The sequence below is a fragment of the Euprymna scolopes genome, chromosome 15 (genome assembly GCF_053919585.1).
Source record: "Euprymna scolopes isolate OS-2025 chromosome 15, ASM5391958v1, whole genome shotgun sequence".
NCBI classification, from domain to species: domain Eukaryota; kingdom Metazoa; phylum Mollusca; class Cephalopoda; order Sepiida; family Sepiolidae; genus Euprymna; species Euprymna scolopes.
Window position 1 is genome coordinate 7332729 of NC_136496.1, and position 20508 is coordinate 7353236.

Below are 20508 nucleotides of genomic sequence, written 5' to 3' on the forward strand. Positions count from 1 at the left end.
TTTATTTTCATCGTAATCAGTAAAATAGAGCAATTTTTATTAGATATATTGATTGCAGGTTGTAGGTAAAGGCCCCCCTGCAATGACTTAGCCCTGCTTCACCTTTTTGAGTTTACAATCCATTGTGATTAAACAACGTAACGAACTAACGTGACAGATCGACGTGACAGATAATGTCGGGGATATGCATTAATTTATTTTAAAATCTCTTGAAAACTTATACTTGACAGAACGGCAAACACTCTGCTTGAAGTTTAAATGTGACAGATATGGTGATATTTTATTCGACACTAAAAGTAACAAATAACAAATATATATTTTTTTAATTTAAACTTAACAAACCAACGACAATCTCATTAATATAGTAGATAAAATTAATATTTATCGCCTAATAGCTTCTTGGCCATGTTAAACGACTCTTCAAGTTGTTATTTGGTCTATTTAAAACAAATATTCGTAACATGAGTGTTATTTTTTTACGTCATTTCCGTCAATGTAACTTTCGACCTTCTTCAGGCAGATCTTGTTGAAGTCGCAATTATATATTTATTACTACAGTATACTATATATATATATATATATATATATATATATATATATATATATATATGCATATAGATGCCTACGAATGTTTATCGTTTTATACCGCTCTCATTATATAATATATCCCATGCTTCCGTTCAGTGTTAAAAGACAAAGGATACCCCTTATAGGCAGTAGCATGTGTGATTGTGGGGCTAGGGTTGCGCAATCACCAGCCACTCCTCTCCTGAATCGGCACTGTTTGAGTTCATTGGCAAGGATATATATATATATATATATATATATATATATATATATATATATATAAGTGAACCTGTCTGTGTACATTTTCCTTCGCAATAACTCTTTTAATTTTCAGTCTACAGACTCGATTAGGAAAAATCTATGTGATCGGTTTTCTGCCAAAAATTTCACTATTAAGGGGTCACAGTTCAACGATTTGAACTTTGAGAACCCTACCAAACTTCTCCGTGGATTTTTGATCTAAACACTTGTAATTTTAGATATAGGTTCCTTGGATATGGATCTAACTTAATAACTTGATTTGAGCCCAAAACAATACATTTTAAGGGGTCATAAAAGGGGTCAAAGTTTAAAAAGAATTTTTTTTTTTTGCTCAACATACACCTCCAAATACCCGGGCAACGCCGGGCACCCATACTAGCATATAATATACATTATGCCGTATATATAATATATAATATTTATACATATTATATTTATAATATATGTATATATAATGTAATCTATAAGAATAAATAGCGATTAGTAATAAGATCGTTCATCTAACACTAGTTTTAGTTTCCTAAATTTCATACTAAAATTGTTCATAGCATAGTGATAATATTCTAGCTGTAAGTTACACTATTCCGGAAGTTGAAGGTTCAATCGTCGATGCGGGCGACACTTCAAATACAATTGTGATTTTTACCCAGGCATGACTAACGAAACGATGATGGTTCTGTTCCGGATTCCATGCTGATTCCCGAGTTAGATAGAAATTTTCATGAGCGTGACAGAAAGATTTATGAGTTCAATATCGACTGCCACATTGTGCGAATAGTATTCAAAATAAAAACAGTAGTTTGAAGAATCTTAATAATAAATATTTTCAATCTTCATCTAAATTTTTTTAGAAATATCTTTAGAATATATATGCAGGGTGACCCCCTCACCCCCCAAAAAAAACGGGCCCCAACTCTAATTAGGCCCCGTTTTGTAGTGTTTAGTCCGAATGAAATGAAACTTTGGTCATAACTAGTTTATTATATTCAAAGCATCACATCAAAACACTAGGGTCTTTGGCCTTTTTTTCTCCGTTGACTGTAAAATACTAAAAAAAAAACAAAAAAAAAACACTAGCCTGGGTTCCCGGCATGGCCCGGCGTGGCCTGGCGTGGCCTGGCGTGGCCCGGGTGTTTGGAGGTGTGTGTTGAGCAAAAAAAATGGTGGTAGTAGGTAGGCTCGAACCCGTACCACGAAGGAGGAAAATACTGTGGAAAAAAGTGACGTCTTTGCTTTTGCGCCAATCGCCAAACCAGAATTGACGCAGGTTTACATTAAGCTAGTCAATCGAAAAGAAGACAATGACTTTATAAAATATCGGTGAAAAAAGCGACTCCTCCCTGTAGAAAAATGCCTAGTTGAGAGTGAAAGAATTTAGCCAATTTTTCGATATTTGTCGTCCGAAGAGTCGAGCTTTCAAACGATACCGGTCTAGTAGAAAATCCGTCTCATCCGTCGAAATTTTTAGGCAGAGGTACATACATGATGATTGCAACGTCTTGTCAGACGAGTGCCACTCCCTCAGACATTTAAAATCCATGAGCCCAAATGCCTGAGCGAGTATCTATACAAATATGATGTTACAGAGTCTTAGCTTTGTACGACAGCTAAGTCTCTCTCTCGGTTCAAAATGTTGAGATCCAGCAACAATCAAGAGCAATATAGCCAGCAACAAATTAAACTGCAGACCAGCTTAATGCGGGTACTGGTCTTCCGCTTTATGGTTTTTTAAATCAGAGATTTGCTTCTCCTAGAAAGGTTGCCTTCACCACGGCTTACGGGAGCCCTCTCCACCCCAATACACATATACACACACACAAATACACACGGTGCTAGTTGGCCGTTGACCCAGAAAAAGAGTTCATTCGCCCTTTGGTACATACATACATACATACATACATACATACATTTAAACAGACACGTGAAATTTACACAATAGATTATATCAAGTTTGAAAGACCGACGAAAAGTTTTTCAAAAGTTAATCGAGACAGAATCACGGTTGCACGTCTACATATGGGAGATGCAATACGTCTATCATATATGTTGATTTAGCGATGTAAAATTTATTTCCAAAATCTGAAAGGCAAACAAAGGAAGTAAGAATTAGATATCGATTTACGGATGAATTTATTAAGAATTAAACAATAAAAAAAATGAATTAAAAGAAATAAGTAATAAATTGTTCGTTTCGTTTGTCTATTGTTTATTTACAGTAAAAAATAATTGATATAAAAATTTAAAACTAAAGTCCATTGATTTATCGAATGAAAAAGAAATGAAAGGAAATAAATTGCTTATTTTACGCATGAATAAACATTAAGCAACGATCAGGTTTTCTAATATTAATCTTATAAGACATTTATTTCACCGAAATTCGTTAGAGAAAAATCAATGGAATTGATCTAATTAACTCAGAATCTTTATTTCTATCTGTACTATTATAAAAACGTCATTTTGTGTGTGTGTGAGTTTGTTCCTTATAGATTCCGAAACGATTGAGGGAAACGATTTCCCAGAAATATATTTATATATTTGGCAGTGTACTTAGATATGTTTTGTATAGAAATTCATACGATACGTATCAATAATCGAAAAAATTCGATCTTGAAAGTAGTCTTTTTATCTCATAGATGAAAAGAAGAATTTATACGGGCGAATATCTTACGTTAAGGGATCTAATAAAATATCTGGTCAAGGGATATAATAAAATTTAAGCAAATCATTTCTTCGAAAAAAATAAAAACTATTGTCATATAGAGATATACCTCAGTAGTAGAGCATTCGACTACAGATCGAATGATTCTCTGTTCTAGCCTGAGTGTATGGCACCATTTTATTTTAATCCTTTTTTATTAATGAGATCCATTTACGATAAAATTGGAGATGCCATTTAAAATCGCAGCAAATCATTTCTTCGTTTGCATATTTTAAAAATAAACATTAATCAGAAGTTACTTTTCCAGGGCATTCATCGTCAAGCCAAAATATCAGCTGACGTGATATTGTAGAGAAATACAGACGGATTTTGATGATCGACATTATCACCATTACATTTTAATTTTTTTGCGAATCAATCAACCGGGCAAATTATTCATGGAAAAATATAATAATCAATAGAGGAATGCTGCTATAATAATACATACGAAATCTGCATAAATTAAAATACCATGTTTAAGCGTATTGTACAATCGGGCAACGCCGTGCGGCCGGTTAGTAATAGATAAATTGAAAACACGACTGAACATTTTAAAGTTGTTAGAAAACAAAGAATCAACAAATTAAGTTTAAGATGTTCCTGAATTTTGGAGATGAAGGTTGATAATTAATATTATTAGGATTATTCAAAAAACTGTTTTAACCCTAAGTGTTTTTCACATAACGTTTCAGCCGATTTATGGCTTAATGGAAAACGGTTTTGACATTGAACAGAGAGATGCTTGGGGAGTTGGCATTAGACGTGGTATATTCCAAGGGGATTCGTTATCTCTGCTTCTTTTGTAATGATGATGATGATGACACTGGACATTCTTTTAAAGTGAAAGAAGCTGAGGTATAGCTTTGGGTCTGGTGGCAGACGCCTTGTCCATCTACTTTTTATAGATGATTTGAAGATATTTTGTAGAAATAAGAACAAAATGGAGAAACTGGTAGAGATCGTGGGACATGCTCAAAAGACATCGGGATGGAATCTGGGATTAGTAAGTGCGCGGTGTTGGTGATAAAAAGGGAATTCAGTTGTATTCGAATGGAATTATGCTGCCAAATGAAGAACTCATGAAAGAAATAGAACAGGCAAAGTATAAATATTTAGAAGTGCTGAAGAATGAAGGTATCATGAAGAGAAAGATGAAAAGGGGAAGTCACGAAAAATATCTTAAAAATGTAAAGCTAGTTGGGAAGTCCAAATTGTACGGAAGAAATCTGATGAAAGCGGCGAATGCATGGACAGTCAGTGTTTTGAGGTACAGTACGGGGATTTTAGAATGGTTCGACAAGGAGTTGTATGTCATGGATATCAAAACATTTGTTATATTCCACATTAGAAGTAGCGTAGCTAGCTTGTATCAAGAGAGGGAATACGGTGGGAGTTGATTGATTAGTGTAAAAGATTGTGTTAGAGCTGAGGATACGTCGTTAGAGGAGAATGTGGTGGTTAGAAGTGAGGAGTGGATGCTGAAGCTTGTAACCAATGAAGTGGAGGTATGTGAGACGAAGGCTGAGTATGTGAAACTTATGGACAGGAAAGGGGCAGCGGAATTGGCTGGGAAGAAAATTCACAGAAAGTACTTCCAAGATGTAGTAGATGTGGCTGATGAAAGATTATAGCAATGGTTTAGAGCTGGCTATCTGGCTAAGATTACTGAAGCTTTTGTTTTTGCAGTATAACAGCAGACATTAGGAATGCGGTTGCTAAAAAAAGTTGTTCTAGGGGATAATTTTATTGCAGAATGCCGGATTTGTGGAAAGTTTCAGAGTCAATTGCGCACCTTGCAGCAGTTTGTAGCGAATTTGCTCACAGAGAGTGCTGCAAAGAAACACGATCCTATGGGACTTCGGATTTACTGTGAGATCTTTTTTTTTTATTATTATTACATTTTCACCCCAAACAAGACACATTGCCACTTTGGTGTAGGGGGCTACTATCAGGGGAAACATCTACTGGGGTACTATGTAGGGATTAGGGCAGCGAGATGTTGATTTACGTTGCACTTGAACTTATGCATGTCAGTACAGTTGGGGAAGCAGTGACCTAGAATGGAATTCCAAAGTCTAGCAGTTCTGGGGAAGAAACTACTGGAGTAGAAAGATCTTTTACATCTAGGGATCTCTACAGTGTGGGGTGGGATTTTGCAGCTTGTCGGGTCTGTCGAGGGTGTTCACGTCGTGGGGGCACAAGTGCTTGCAATTCTTCAGAGCATTCACCATTATAATACTTGTAGAACAGGCAGAGGGATGCAACGTTTCGACGATGGGACAGAGGCTGAAGTTTAGATGCCAGTTTAGGGCCTATGAGATTTGCGACTCTCTTTTGAACCCTGTCAAGGAGCGAGAGACTAGTAGCCGATGCACCGGCCCAAATATGACAGCAATACTCCATACATGGGCGAATAGTGGCCTTATAGAGGTACAGGATACTTTCGGGTGTTAGAAGTTTTCTAGCACGGTAGAGAGAGCCCACCTTCCTTGCAGCGACCCTGGCAATGCCCTCGATGTAATTGTTCCAACTCACGTTTCCTGTGAACGTTAGGCCAAGGAGCTTGAGAGACGTACTCTCAGATAAAGAGTCGTTGGCCATTGCTATAGGTGGTAGAGAAGGTTTCTTGTAATTATTGAATGAAACGAGTTTTGTCTTGGTTGCATTGAACGTTACCATCCATTTTTGTCCCCATTCCACTACTGATTGGAGGTCATTCTCTAGTGTTTCTGCCATTACTTTAGATATATGTTCATTTGTTTTCCTGTCGTGCCTGCTATAGAGTGTGGTGTCATCAGCATATATACCCATCTCAGAGGCAATTTTGTCGGGGAGGTCATTTATGAATATCAGGAACAATAGAGGTCCAAGGATAGATCCCTGGGGCACTCCCGCATTTATATTGTATTGTTAGATTTACGACCGTCGAGGACAACCTGGATTTTTCTCTTATCTAAGAAGGATTTAATTATGTTAAGTATTCTACCAGTGATACCGTAAGATCTAATCTTCCTGAGGAGACCCTCATGCCATACCCTGTCAAAAGCCTTAGATATATCTAGAGCTACCGCTCTGCCCTCTCTCGCTTTGTCCAGTGAATGGTATATGCGTTCAGAGATTACAGTGAGGATGTCTGCCGTGGAACGGGCTTGTTTAAATCCATATTGATGGTCGGTCAGAAGTTTAGCATCTGTAAGGTGCTGGACTAGAGCATGGTTAATTAAGGTCTCAAATATTTTGGCAAAAAGTGGGAGGAGGCTAATAGGGCGATAATTTAATGGGTCAGTTCTTTCGCCAGAATTCTTGAGAAGTTTAGGGTGAAGTGTGCTGGAAAGTAGGTGGATGAGCTGTCTGATGAAGTTAAAACAAGTGAGGATACCAATGTAGATTTATGGTAAGAAAAACGTGTCATGACGATCAAACAATTGGAACATAAGGGTCCAGATTTGGTCTAACAAAAGTGACAAATTGTAGACTTCAGTACCCTGAGACAGGAATGTAAGAAAGAAGTAGGATGAGAGGAGGAGCAATTGTGCTCCGTTAGCCTTGGAGACAAGACGTATACACGTGGTTAAAACACAAATAATTCATGTTGCAGTTGATACGCAAGGTGTAGTATCAAGTCGTCTGGAAGGACATTTGAAAAAAAAAACTACGAATTTTCGATGTGTTGGACGGCCTTCAGGTACCACCAATATCTTTAGGAAAACCTTCGATCTTTGAAACTCCTGGTTTGGAGCCGGGATTAAGGGAATGAATCCCATCTGTTTTCAGGGAGACGTTGGTAAACGAATTCAGAATTATTACTATAAATCTGAAATCCTCTTTTTTCCGCATAGAGTATAGCTGTGTTTTTAACCAGATTCTGTCACTAATTGTAAGGTGCCATGAGAAATGCCGATTATGTTTGACAAAAGCCGAATAAAAACAAAGCAAAAAGGAACAGAGCAAAGTTGGATAAAGTAATAAAAAAATTGTTTTGGGGTTCAACGCGTACATCTCGCATAATAGCGGAATGTTATTGATGCAGATTTATTCGATATTATTCGCAAATAATGTCACCAAAAAATAAATAAATAAAAAGCAAGATGTAAGCGTAGAATACCCTACTTCAAACCTCAACCGCCATCTATTTTTTAGAAATCTGTCAGATATACATATCATAATACTGCATCGATATAGGCACACAGGTCTGTGAAAAGCCTGCCACTAAAGTTATTTTCTATCAGCATTTAAGAGGTGCATTAATAAGATTCCAGACTTTAATCGTATGATAGTACACAAATGCAGCTCTACTCCTCTACAAAAGAACCTCTTCTGGCTGCAATGCTCTTGTTCTACAGTTCTTACAACAATAAAGTGTGTACGTGTTAATGACGTCACAGTCTCTTCGTCTCCTCAATTCTCTCACACCGACACCCTCTTAGGTTTTCCTGGAGCTTTGGGCATAACTAAAATTTACAGGGAGCAAATCTGGACTATATGAAAGGTGATGAACCGTCTTGATGCCAGTGACAACATCCTTCTTTCTCATCTTCTCTGAGCACCCTTGGGACGAACTTCGCTCAAATCCCCTGTATCAAGGTGTCTTTCATATAACAAAGGCACGATTAATGATGTTTTTTAATTGTTGAAATTTTAAGTGTTTTGAAGATTTTTTTAAAAGAAATTGTGACTGAAATTGTAAAAATGTTTATTGTAGTTTGGTGTTTTTTAAGAATTGTTGATTCCGGTTCAAACAGTGTGTCTTTAATATGACAGGGGCGTGGATGACGTGGTATCTCGGAAAAATATTTTTGGTTGTTAATTAAAAAGACTAATTCGAACATGTTTTAGTTGAATAAAACGATTCCGAAATTTATTTTGAATTGTTTTTATTGGGATTTGACGATTTTTACTTAGGATTGTATCAATTCTTAAGCTGACTCCCCAAATGCCTGAAATAGAAATTTTTTGCCCCACAGATCTGTATTTTTTATTGTTTTGAACTGTCTATTCTTTTTTAAACGAGATTTTTAGTGAAATATTTGTGTTTTAGGGAATCATTTTTATATATGAACGACTGTATGTATTTGACACCATTTTTATACTACTTTTGTTGTTTTCGCTGTTTGTATTTCATTGTATTCTGCAGATGGGTTAAGTCGAACGATATTTAATTTGTGGGCATACCTTAGAAATAATGAGTTCATTTAAAAAAAAGGAAAGAAATAAGACAAAATATTTACAGAAGAAGGAAACAGGAATAAAAAGAAAAACTAAGGATTTATAAGATGCAAAGGTCAGCAATACGTCAAAATTGAGAATAGAATGGTTTTGTAACGATCGGTAAAACTATTTTATGTTTTCAGAGTGTTATGATGATTGATTTTTGGGGGGATTATTTTGAGATTCATTGACAACGAATAGTGTCAACGGGGAGCGAGCAGTTTCTCGGATTGGGGATCTGTTTTTCTTTGGCTGTTAACCAGAAAGGGCTAACTGCATTGATTGCTCAACAAAGAAAACAAGGTAAACTTATTCCCGTCAAGGTGCGCTTCAGCAAATTGGCTAAGGATCAACTTTTGGGGCTGAAGGATTCCTAATCAGGTTGGCGGAGGGGTAGGAGGGTGATTAAAGTCCATCTTTATGCAATCATTCGAGTGGAATGAAGAAGTGCATAAAAAAGAAGGGCCGTCTTTTGACCAATTAAGTTCTTCGGTAAGGGGAGTGATAGACCAAGATATATGGTTAAGGCGTAAGAGCTGTATGAAAGGAGAGTTCCTTCATTTTGGTTGCTTCGACACATCGGGAAGGGATAGAAATTCACATGGACCTGGCTGATAGTTAAGGATTCCGCTAGACGCCGTAGAGATGGAGTTAATAGTTAGGTTAGTTAGGATGTGGATTATTTCCTTTCCCTAGCTCTTATCGTGTGGTCGTTCCCCCTCTCCGAATCTGGTGAAATCCGAGTGTATCTGTATGCTGGAGGTTATCTTCGAAATTAGAGTGATGACCACCAAATAGGCTGTTTTGTTCTCCAATGTTAGTAGTATGAGTGAATGCCGATAAAGGATGTAAGGCCTAAAATGTTGAAGTTTAGTTTTTGTGCCACATGTGGAAAGAAGAGCTTGTCTATAAAGCCAGGGACGATGATTCGTCCGTGTTGAGATACAAAGGTCTACGATTTGTGTTGTTTGGGCTGATTGCTGTAGATTTTATCGACCACGAGTAGTGTCAACAAGAGTTAATAGATTCTCTTGAAATTGAAATTTGATTTATTAAAAGGACTGAGTCGTAGTTTTGACATCGCGTAAGGATTAGAACCACATGCCAGTACTTGCGGATATTTTTTTTTTAGTGGGTTATGGTATGACATCTTCCTTTGCCAGCAAGACAGACATATATAATTTAGTTTAATAAATAGTTTGATATAAACTGGGGTAGGAATGTTATGGAGTGGACGAGCAGAAGCAGTAAATTATCTGTTATCTGCCTATTTATCTAATTATCAGTGTATGTATCTATGTATATGTTGACCTAGCTAGCTACTTATTTATTGATATACCTATCTATCTATCTGTCTATCTGTCTATATTATTACCAATCTATTAGTGGACAACAGAGATTTGAATCGTCATAATTTGACAGATTGTCAAACATATCAAACGCTGGGACCGGTCAGTTTGCACAGGACAGTATCAAAACAGGTGACAAGATATGACGTGCTGCATGTCACGTATTTCGGTTTGCGCAAGAATCGTTGAGTTGGATTTGAGATGTCGAATGAACAAGATGGGCAAAATGGGTCTCCCATGAGGGTCGGGGAAGTCTGAGAACTGAGACGTAAAAGAACCACTACAAGACAAGATCGTCAATCACTTCTCTGCTATGACGAATACCTGGGAGTGAAATAAATACATAAAATCTCATATCGTATAAGGTTCTGTTTTGAGTGTTCCTTCTAACAGATTCCAATTTCTCCAGACACGGTTGAGGAGCTTCCAAGAAGAAACAATAGCAGAACAGGTATGTCGCTATATATACGTTCTTATATGTTCTGACACGCACGCACCAAAATCTAGATAAATCAAGGGCCGTAAAATGGACATTAAGGATAATACATACATACATATGGTCCGTTCATGATAACTCGACAGATATTTATTAGTGACACGTACACCATTTAACATATCACGATGCAAATAATATACACAGTATATGGAATCCCCCGCGACGCAAATACATCATGAACGCAAATACGCATAGACACACGTACGATTCAACTACACATACGTTTATGTGGTACAGTATAAATACGGTGATACAAATATCACCTCACAATGCAACAATAAAAGTCAGAAACGAATTGGCTCTGTAAAAATAAATACGAAATTTGCATGAATTAAAATATATTTATTCGTATTTTACGACCGGGCAATGGCTGCCGATCCCACTCTCCCCCTTCATAAAGCAAGAAACACACACCTTCACTATTATATAAAAGTCACTTGTGTGAGTGTGTGTGTGTAAAATTCTACCTTATAGGTTACCAAACGGCTTAGACTATCGTTTGCATATTTCACACAAAGCTAATATATATCTGGTAGTGTTCTTAGATATGTTTTGTACAGAAATTCATCCGATAAGTATCTACAATAAAAAAAGTCCGATCCTTAAAACAATTTTTCCTTATAGAAAAAATGAAGAATATTTACAATGGAACTTTTATACGTTACACTGGCAAGGGAGATAATAAAATCATAGCTAAGTATTTCCTCTTAAATAAACACAGAATTATTGACATTTGGAAGTATGACTCGATGGTACAGCATTCGACTAAGGATCTAATCGTTTTTTTTTCTACGTCACCATGTTATTTTGGTTTGGAGCGAAAGAGTTTTCTGCACAGTCCGTCAATTCCAAAGTAGCTCTCTTTCTGATCTACATCAATGATCTCCCGAATAACATCTTAAGATCATTCGTAGATATTTATGCCGATGACTACCATCTATGGCTACACTTCAAAGACCGTATATGACCAAGTTCTCTGATCCTTTCTCCGCTAATCCTGGTCACGTGATGCGATGGGAAAGAGGTGACTGATTAATTTTAATGCATAGAAAGCCAAGCTTCTATCCTTATATCATCAACCCTCTGATCTCCGCATGGCATCAATTGAAACGAATGGATCTCGTCTTGGGAATAATAACCTTCTTACTGACACACAGTATTGTTTCCGCTCTGATAGATCTACAGCAGATGTGCTTACATTGATTTTTCATAGGATTAGCACTCTTGACATATCTAAGGCATTTGATAGTGTATAGCATGAAGGTTTACTTCACAAGATCTCCAGCTATGGTATAGCTGGAAATGTCTTCTCAATTATTAAATAATTTTTTTCTGGCAGGTTCATAATAGTAGTTGATGGGCAAAAATCAGAAGCTCACAGTATTAATGCTGGAGTCCCTCAGGCCCAATTCTTTTCCTGGTTTACATTAATGATCTTCCAAATCACATCCTTACATCATTTGTAGACATTTATGCTGATGGCACTTCCATCTATGGTCGCACATCTAAGACAGTAAACGACCAAGTTCTCTCTGATTCTCTCTTCTCTGATCTTGAGTACGTGGTACAATTGGAAAAGGAGTGGCTGGTTACTTTTAATGCATCTAAAACTTCTCTCTTTACATCATCAACGTTCTGATCCCAATCTAGCATCAATTGAAATGAATGGCTCTCGTCTTGAGGAGGCCTCATGTTCTGACAAGCTTCTGGGCTTAACATTTACTCCTGATCTTAAATGCAACAGGTACGTAAAATCTGTTGCCAATGTCGCTGGAAAAATGGTCAGATCCTTCTATCGATCCAGTAGATATCTCACTGCTGATGCAATTCTCTATCTATATAACAGCCAGGTATGTCCAACGACTGAATACTGTTGACACATCTGGGCAGGAGCTGCTAGAAAGGACTCGTCCTGCCTTGATAGAGTTCAAAATAGACTTTGTAGCCTCGTAGGAGATGTCCTTTTCTCTTCCTTGCAACCTCTATCTCACAGAAGAGATGTTGCGAGTTGTCTCTGTTGTATCGTTATTTTCATGGAAAGTGTTCGACTGAGCTTTAGTCTATGATCCCCCCTCGCCAAACTTTCACAAGAAACACTCGTCTAGCTGAAAACACTATCAATAATCCCCCCAGTCGTTATCTATGCCTGATCCTAAATGTAGATTCCATGAACAAAGCTTCTTTTTTAAAACTGCACGCCTGTTGAATTGTCTTCCGTTTTCCTGCTTTCCAGCTGACTACAATATGGTTGTCTTCAAGTCTAACGTAAACAAGTTCTTGATGAGCCGTTCCACTTGTTAACAAATTTACTGAATTTTCATTACTAACGATTACTATATGGTCCAATTTCTACTGTACACTATTTAACCCTTATATTCGAGTTGCCTCTTGGCCTTGATAAGTGGTTATGCCTATGTAAAAAAAGAAAAAAAAAGGGTTTTATCTTCCATCGACATGGTAAAAAATACTTCGTAGCATAGTGGGGGATGCCCTTTTCACTTCTTAGCAACCTTTTTCTCACAGAATAGACGTTACGAGCTAGTCCCTGCTTTATCCTTATTTTCATGGAAAGTGCTCGTCTGAGCTCCAATCTATGGTCTCACTATGGTCTGACTTTCACGGAAAACACTTGTCTAGCTGAAACCCGTATCAATAATTTCCCTCACTCTTTCTGTGCCTAAACCTAAACGTAAATTCCATGAACACGGCTTCTTTCTTAGCACTGCTCGACTTACACGACTACAATATGGTCGTCTTCAAATCCAACGTGAACAAGTTCTTGATGAGCCATACTTTTAAGTAATCCAATTTATCAAGTTTGTGCTACTAACGATTACTACAATATTTTCCCATTGACTACAGTAACTCATTAATCCTTATCCTCGAGTGGCCTCCGAGCTTTGATAAGTGGTGACTCTTTTGTAAAAAAAAAGTTTCACACATGTCCGTGTGTTGTATAATGTATAAGCTTTACTGTAACTAGAGAGAATGTATCACTGATTATAATTTTAAAAACTCTAATTTTAACATAAGTATTTTTCTGCTGCAGCACTTTCCTGTGAGCTCACTTCGCATCTGTTCGACACTTGGTCATTTTTAAATTGAATAGTATAATTACTCCTTCTCAATATAAACAAAAATAAGACTCCACGATATCAATATCAAACTGTTTAAAATGCTTAAGGTCATTTACAGTAAAAGTGCACATTCTATAATTCATATTATTAAATAGAAAAGAAAACCGCTGAAACATGTCTGCACATATATAACAAATAATGTTTGTATAAATAAAGTAATTGAGAAGCCTTCTCAGATATCTTAGAGACTGAACATCATATAAAGATGATATCAGACTACAGAGTGGACCAAATGCTATCCTCATGCTGATACTGATATTACCCTTTCTTTGAGGCCCTCTCTTCCAGTTCAAAAGTACAATGGAAAGTACCGAAGATAAGAATGGGGAGATCAAAACTTGATATGAGTAGATGGGGTTACAAAACTGACCCAACTATCTTTGAATGTGAAGTAAAGAATCATACGTTGCAATACTGACGTACTGTACTTGCAATAACTCTTATTCCTGAGTTGCTTCCGGGCCTTGATAAGTGGTGACCACCTTGTAAAAAAATGAAATAAATACTGCATTATCTACTCTTTACTGTCCAGCAGGTGCAGGTTGCATGATATTGCAGATTTCAACAAAGATGCAAACGAAACAATTCTGAAACTGTTTTTTTTTTTTAGCTACGAAGACACGAAAAGAAAAATAATTATGTTTACTGAGATTGATTATTCTCCTTTCGTGTCCATGACCGGGTAGAATTTTTAATTCTTCTGCTATTGTTAGTTATTATCGCATATATTAGAAACCCTTCGCTAAAAACTGATTGACTTATAGCCCTATGTGGACATAAGTCAAAACGTTTCGAAAATAACAAAAACAAATTCTATTGTTAACACAATTACATGCTATAATCAAGTAAATCCGACTGGCAATCAGTTCCCCGATACGTTTGTCTTCTAAATGACAACGGCCATCTTAATTCGCTAAACGCGAGAACAATATCAATTTTTCTAAGTGCGTTTTCGAAAAGAGATGCAACGCCTATATTGTCTAATCCGACCTTGTAATTATATGACCATTAAAGCCGGCTGCTATAGATGTTATGAATCGATTATTCGGAGCGGGATATTAAATGGGTTTTATTATAGTGGCTAATTTCCCGGGGCTACGCGTTGTAATAGAATTGGCTCGCCAAAAGTCTTTATAATTTGAATAACAAAAGTATGGAATCCATTTTAGAGTCCGCTGGGTTTCTTTAGATTGGTGACGTACAATATTGATTGAAATTTCGTGTGGCGCATTGATTAGATTTTTTGTGTAGAAAAAGGAAACGATCAGATTAAATCTATATCAATTGCCCCATTGTTCTCCTTCTCCCTCTCTTTCCTTTTAAACTCTCTGTCTTTATAAATCTTTCTTTGTCTCTCTCTTTCTCTATACATCAGTCATTCTCTTTCTATAGTGTTCCCTTTCTCCTTCTCTCCCTCATTATTTCTCTTTCACTCTTCTAGATTTTTTCTAATATTTTTCTCTCCTGTTTTTTTTCTTTCTCACTTTCTCTCTAATCGTTTCCGTCATTGCTTCTCTCTTTTCTTCGAGCACTATCATTCTCTATTTCGTTCCCCATCTCTTTCTCTCCTTATTATTCTATATTTAATAACCCTGTCTATCTTTTTCTATCCCCCTCTTCTCTCTTGTTCCCTCTCTTTTCCAACTCTCTTATCTATTCCCATCTCTCTCTCTTTCTTCCTCTTTCTCTATAATCTTTCAAACTATAAAGTCTTCCTCTCATCCCCCCTCTCTTTCTCAACATATTACCATCAACATATTACCGAGTGCTTAACGTAGTTTCGTATAATTTATAATTGCTAAACATCTAAGTGTTTAAGTATGGATTTCCATTATTAATTATCAATGTGGAAACAACTCGAAGATAAATTAAGATGAGATAGACAGATGGTCAATTCATATTAACTTGCTACCCTACGAAGGCAGAGTTAGTTAACATAGTGAAGAAGTCCAGTTTTCCCAAAATAAGCATTTTTGATTGGAACAAAAATCTTAAAAAAACATCCAATCCTGAATGACTTCTTCACTAAATGGCATCAGACCAAACACTGCACTTTGCTCTTGAATGAAGAATGTTATTAAAACATTGAAAATGCGTAACAGAGCGCGTATGAGCGCGTGAGAAAATATCAACAGGATCTGCGAAGATATTATCAGCAGGAGCCGAAAAAAGAATATTTGCAAATTAACAAGAGTGCACACGCTTGGGCAGATAGAAAAAAAAAAGAACACCATGTGTTCGAGAGACGCAAAAAAGATGGACGTGCGAAGTCGAAGACAAGAAATAGCTAGCTACAGCTAGCGTAAAGTGGAACAGAAAAGAAAACACATACAGGTGAGATGGACGTGTGGCCGAACAGAGGCAGCGAGATACTTTTTAAGCTGGTTTTGAGATAGCTGGGTTTTGTTAATCTCATGTCTAACAAAATGAACAGTTAGAGGAAAAATAAAGAAGCAGACATCGTTTGGAAAGTAATTATCTTTAAAACAATATACTGGCATTTTCCATTTTAAAATAAAATGGTCCCGTATTCTAAAATGAAACAGATTCATGGTGCTTTTCTTAACCTCTAAAGACTCTAGCGTTTTATTCAGTAAATTCCAATGCCAATAACGTACACCGGGAAGTCTTTTTCAACTAACTATTTTTCTTGGCACCGTCATTATTTCATAATCTTACTGTTGCCACTGACTACTAGGTATGTAATGTATGTTTTTTTTTACTTTTACTAAAATAAAATTCCATATCAATCACTGGTTTCTTTTATGATTAGAGCGTTTCGATTAGCTATTCTAAATACTTACCTTTACACTTTAGTCTGGCTTAATCGAACACAGATTCCTATTAAAAATGTCATCATCTATATTGTTTACATGTGATTATTTTTTAATTAAATTGTATTTACTAATTTTCAAATCATAGTCTTTATGTAAAAAAAATAACTGGGGCTATGCCTTATTTATAAAACTAGTTAAGAAAAGCTTGTAAATAAACTTATATGGTTAAAAGTTTAGTAATATTAAAACACTTCATCAAAGCTCCACACTAAGGTAATGTACTTGCAATAACCCTTATCCCTGGGTGGCTTCCGGGCCTTGATAAGTGGTGATCAATGTGTAAAAAAATATATATATTTATTTAAGGTAAATACATATGTGTAATAAACTAGCAGGACCCGTTAACTGGCGTTGCCCGGAAAAGTATTATACATCTAGACATAGTCGCTTTAGCTCCCCCCCCCCGATTCGGAAACAAATGAAACTACGGTTGTTGTAGTTGGCCACTGCCGTCACTGGAAATTAGCGGATACTGGCGGCTGTGGCCCAAATGAAATAATCCGTCTTCACGTTCCAAGTATTTTTTTTTCAGTGGAAGCTAGTGCAAGCCACTGTCTGTGATTGTCAGTACTGTTGGTTATTAGCGATTAGTGTTAGTTTGGGCGGTACCTTGCAGGTACTCGTTGATTTTAAAGAAAATATTTGATAGCTTTTTAGACTGAACGAAAACAGAGGTAGATAACTGCCTTCTACCGATAAGAGAATATTTCAAGTAAAACATCGTTTGTCTTTCTCTGTATACTACAAGCAATTTTCTTTTATAAAACTATCTCTAGCGACTCCACAATAACAGTGGTAAGTAAACAGATATATAACAAATAAATGTTTCCGTAGCCAATAATAAGTACGTTGCAACCTACTTGCATAATATTTTTGTGTTCTGAATTATTTGCAAATGTTTATTCAGTTCTAAATCTAAAAAGAAAGTATCGACATGATAGTGGCGTGTCAGTATTTTGTGCATATCACCATTCTAAAACCTATGCCGTGTTTACATTTTGAGAGTTCCGTCCGAGTAACGGAAAGAGCAATATATGTTTAATTACATTTTATGTTAGTTCCGTGTGCGCAAGGAAAATGGTAACAATGTGTTTTAAAATGCTAATAATCCCTAAACCCTTTGATAGAGCTCACCGTAGCAAAATTCCTAGGGTTCCACTATGTAATTTAAATTTAGAGCAATTATCAAGACTTCAAGATGTTATTTATAATGTGTTTTTACTTATGTATGTTAACATTCTGAATGGTTCAAACTAAGTTGCCAGTATTTATTAATGTTTAAGATATTATGAACGTTAGCAGGTGTCTAATATCTGTTTTCTGAGCGATTAATATATGTGGTCTTGTTTTTAGCACTGTAACATCATGTAGAGACGTTTTCTTTTTACATTATCCGTTATTAATTTGTTATGTAAAGGTATGCAATAGTTGCAAAGCAATAAGCTCTCATCAGGTTTTAATGATTTTCTAAGTAATCACATGATAAGTTCATTGTACTTCAGTAAATACATAAGTCCAACAAGAATATAATGAATGTCCAAATAGAAAACGTATAAATATATAGAAAAATATTAAGTGAACATTATACAGAAAACTGCGGAAAAACAGTAAAATAGCAAAGGAACATTTAGTGGTATTGGTAAAAGGATGCCGTGGTACGGAGTAAGAAAAAAAGCAAACATAATGTTTTAAACAAATACAAAAACTGAAATATATGTTTTCGCTTAAGCAAAAAAAAAAAAAGAAGATTAATAAAATAAAACATAGAAAAAAGTAGAAGAATACAGTTGACAATAAAAAATGAATCCAGTAATGTTTATGAATTTAATCGACGTCAAAACACAAAAAGAAAAGGGAAAAAGAAGTAACAGTTGCCAATATAAAGAAAGAAGTAATACCATTAAATTTTATGAATTTAATCGACGCTAAATCAGAAATAACTAAGAAAAGAAATATAAAGAAAACCAATAAAAGAATATTCTTTTCATTGTTTTGACTCTTACGTGTGTATCCGTTGATATCTTATATGCTTTTATATAGATTTTGTTCTCGGTTGATTAACTGTGTCCCAGTTATGAATTTTATCGACGCCCTGATGCATTGTTTTGAAGTGTTCGTTTATAATGAAGTAATTCCAGAATAAAAAAAATAGCGATCAACCAATCATAGAAAGTGGATTTATTTCAGGGAGATGTTATTGTTTTTTTTATTCTTATACGTAAAAGTTAATGATATATCCATGTTTATGTGAGCCAATTAATTGCGGTGTAAACCTAGAAAAAGTTGAAAGTGTAGATTTTCGTCCGGTGCTGACTGATCATGATGGAAGGGCTTAGTATTTAGAGTGAAAAGTAAGAACTACTTACTCTAACGATGTTGCGATTGTGATGGTGTTTCTCCTAGGATGTAATGCAACATTTTATTATAATGACTTAATATGTATAAAATGGAGTTCGAAAGTAACGTAAACAGTGGCTAATAGCCTTAAGATATTGAATTTGTACGTAGCATCTGTGGTTTCAAGCCTACGATACGTGGTCCAGAGGAGAATTCAACAGTCCTTTTATTATACAGGAGATTACATTAGTATCATTTTGGCTTTCTTAAAATTCTAGTAATATCTCATTTAAATTTTTATATTATTTTCAAGCGTCGGCTTGTAGGCGATAGGCGAATAGCAATAATTCCATTTTCGTGCACATGACAGATTTCGACGTCATGAACATAACCGGTCACAAATAGCTATTTGATTAGTTTTGTAAACGTGATCTTATTTTCTTCTTGGTTTTTTAATTATAGCTCATTACATATCTTTCGCATATAAAGAAGGATATTGTTTCTCGAACACCGTTCACATTTGAGGATTATCGATTATTTTTGCGTATACCGATTTCGAATCGAAAGTAGACGCTAATATTTTACAAGGATTTCACCACTTATCAAGACCCAAAAGCCACTTGAGGACAGGGATTTATAAATGTAAGGTGGTCATTGAGAAAACACCGTAGTGATCGTTAATTTAAATCCAGATATTCCGTGAGTCTCGCTCAGCAACGCCCGGCAAACGACGACAATTGCCGGATTATACCGAGTAAGCAAAAACAGATGCGAGCGAGCAGACGGTAAAAATTATAAGAAAAAAAAAGAAACGAAAGGAAAGAGTTTAAAAACTAAGAAAGCGAAAAGTATCATTGCGCTTCTTTAATCAACAAGTCTTGTGACAAGGAAACGATCTGCCCAGCGTAGTATAAACATCCATAGTCTCTGCATTTTAAGAACAGCTGTCGGAATAAACACCACAAACCTCGAAAGCCGTTCTTAACATGGGGAGGTTGAGACTGTTATACGATGTGACATGTCGTAAAAAATACCAAAATAAGTGTCTATACTCAAGTGAAACAAAAATATATTTGTTCACTAATTCAATGAAACACAACTTTTATTATCCCCCTCATAAAAATAAAAAAATAAATAAAACAGTAAAATTTATCAGATTATAACTTACGTTGTTCGTTTTATTTTCTTTCGTTTTTGTTCTTTTTTTACTTCCGTTTAGTCGGTATAATACGGCGGTTCCTGACGTTGCCGAGCGAGACTCAAATAAAAACGGGGTTTAAACTGCAGAAGTACCGAAAATTTGTAAAATTGGACTATATAAAGAGACGTCTCAACAATAACAGGTTTACCTTGGACTCGAAGACAACCATGTTCTAGTTATCTGGAAAGAAGGCAAGAAAAACACTGTTCCATAGACAAGTAGTCCCATAAAAGCAGCTTTATTCATGGACTTAGCGTTTCTCTGTAAACACAGATAGTGAGTGAGTGGTTGTTGATAGTGGTGAAGCTAGACAATGTCTTTTGTGAACATTTTGCAGAAGGGGATCATAATTTGAAGCTCGGACAAGCACTTGCCATAAAAATAACGAAGGAGCAGAAACAGGTTCACATCGAGCTT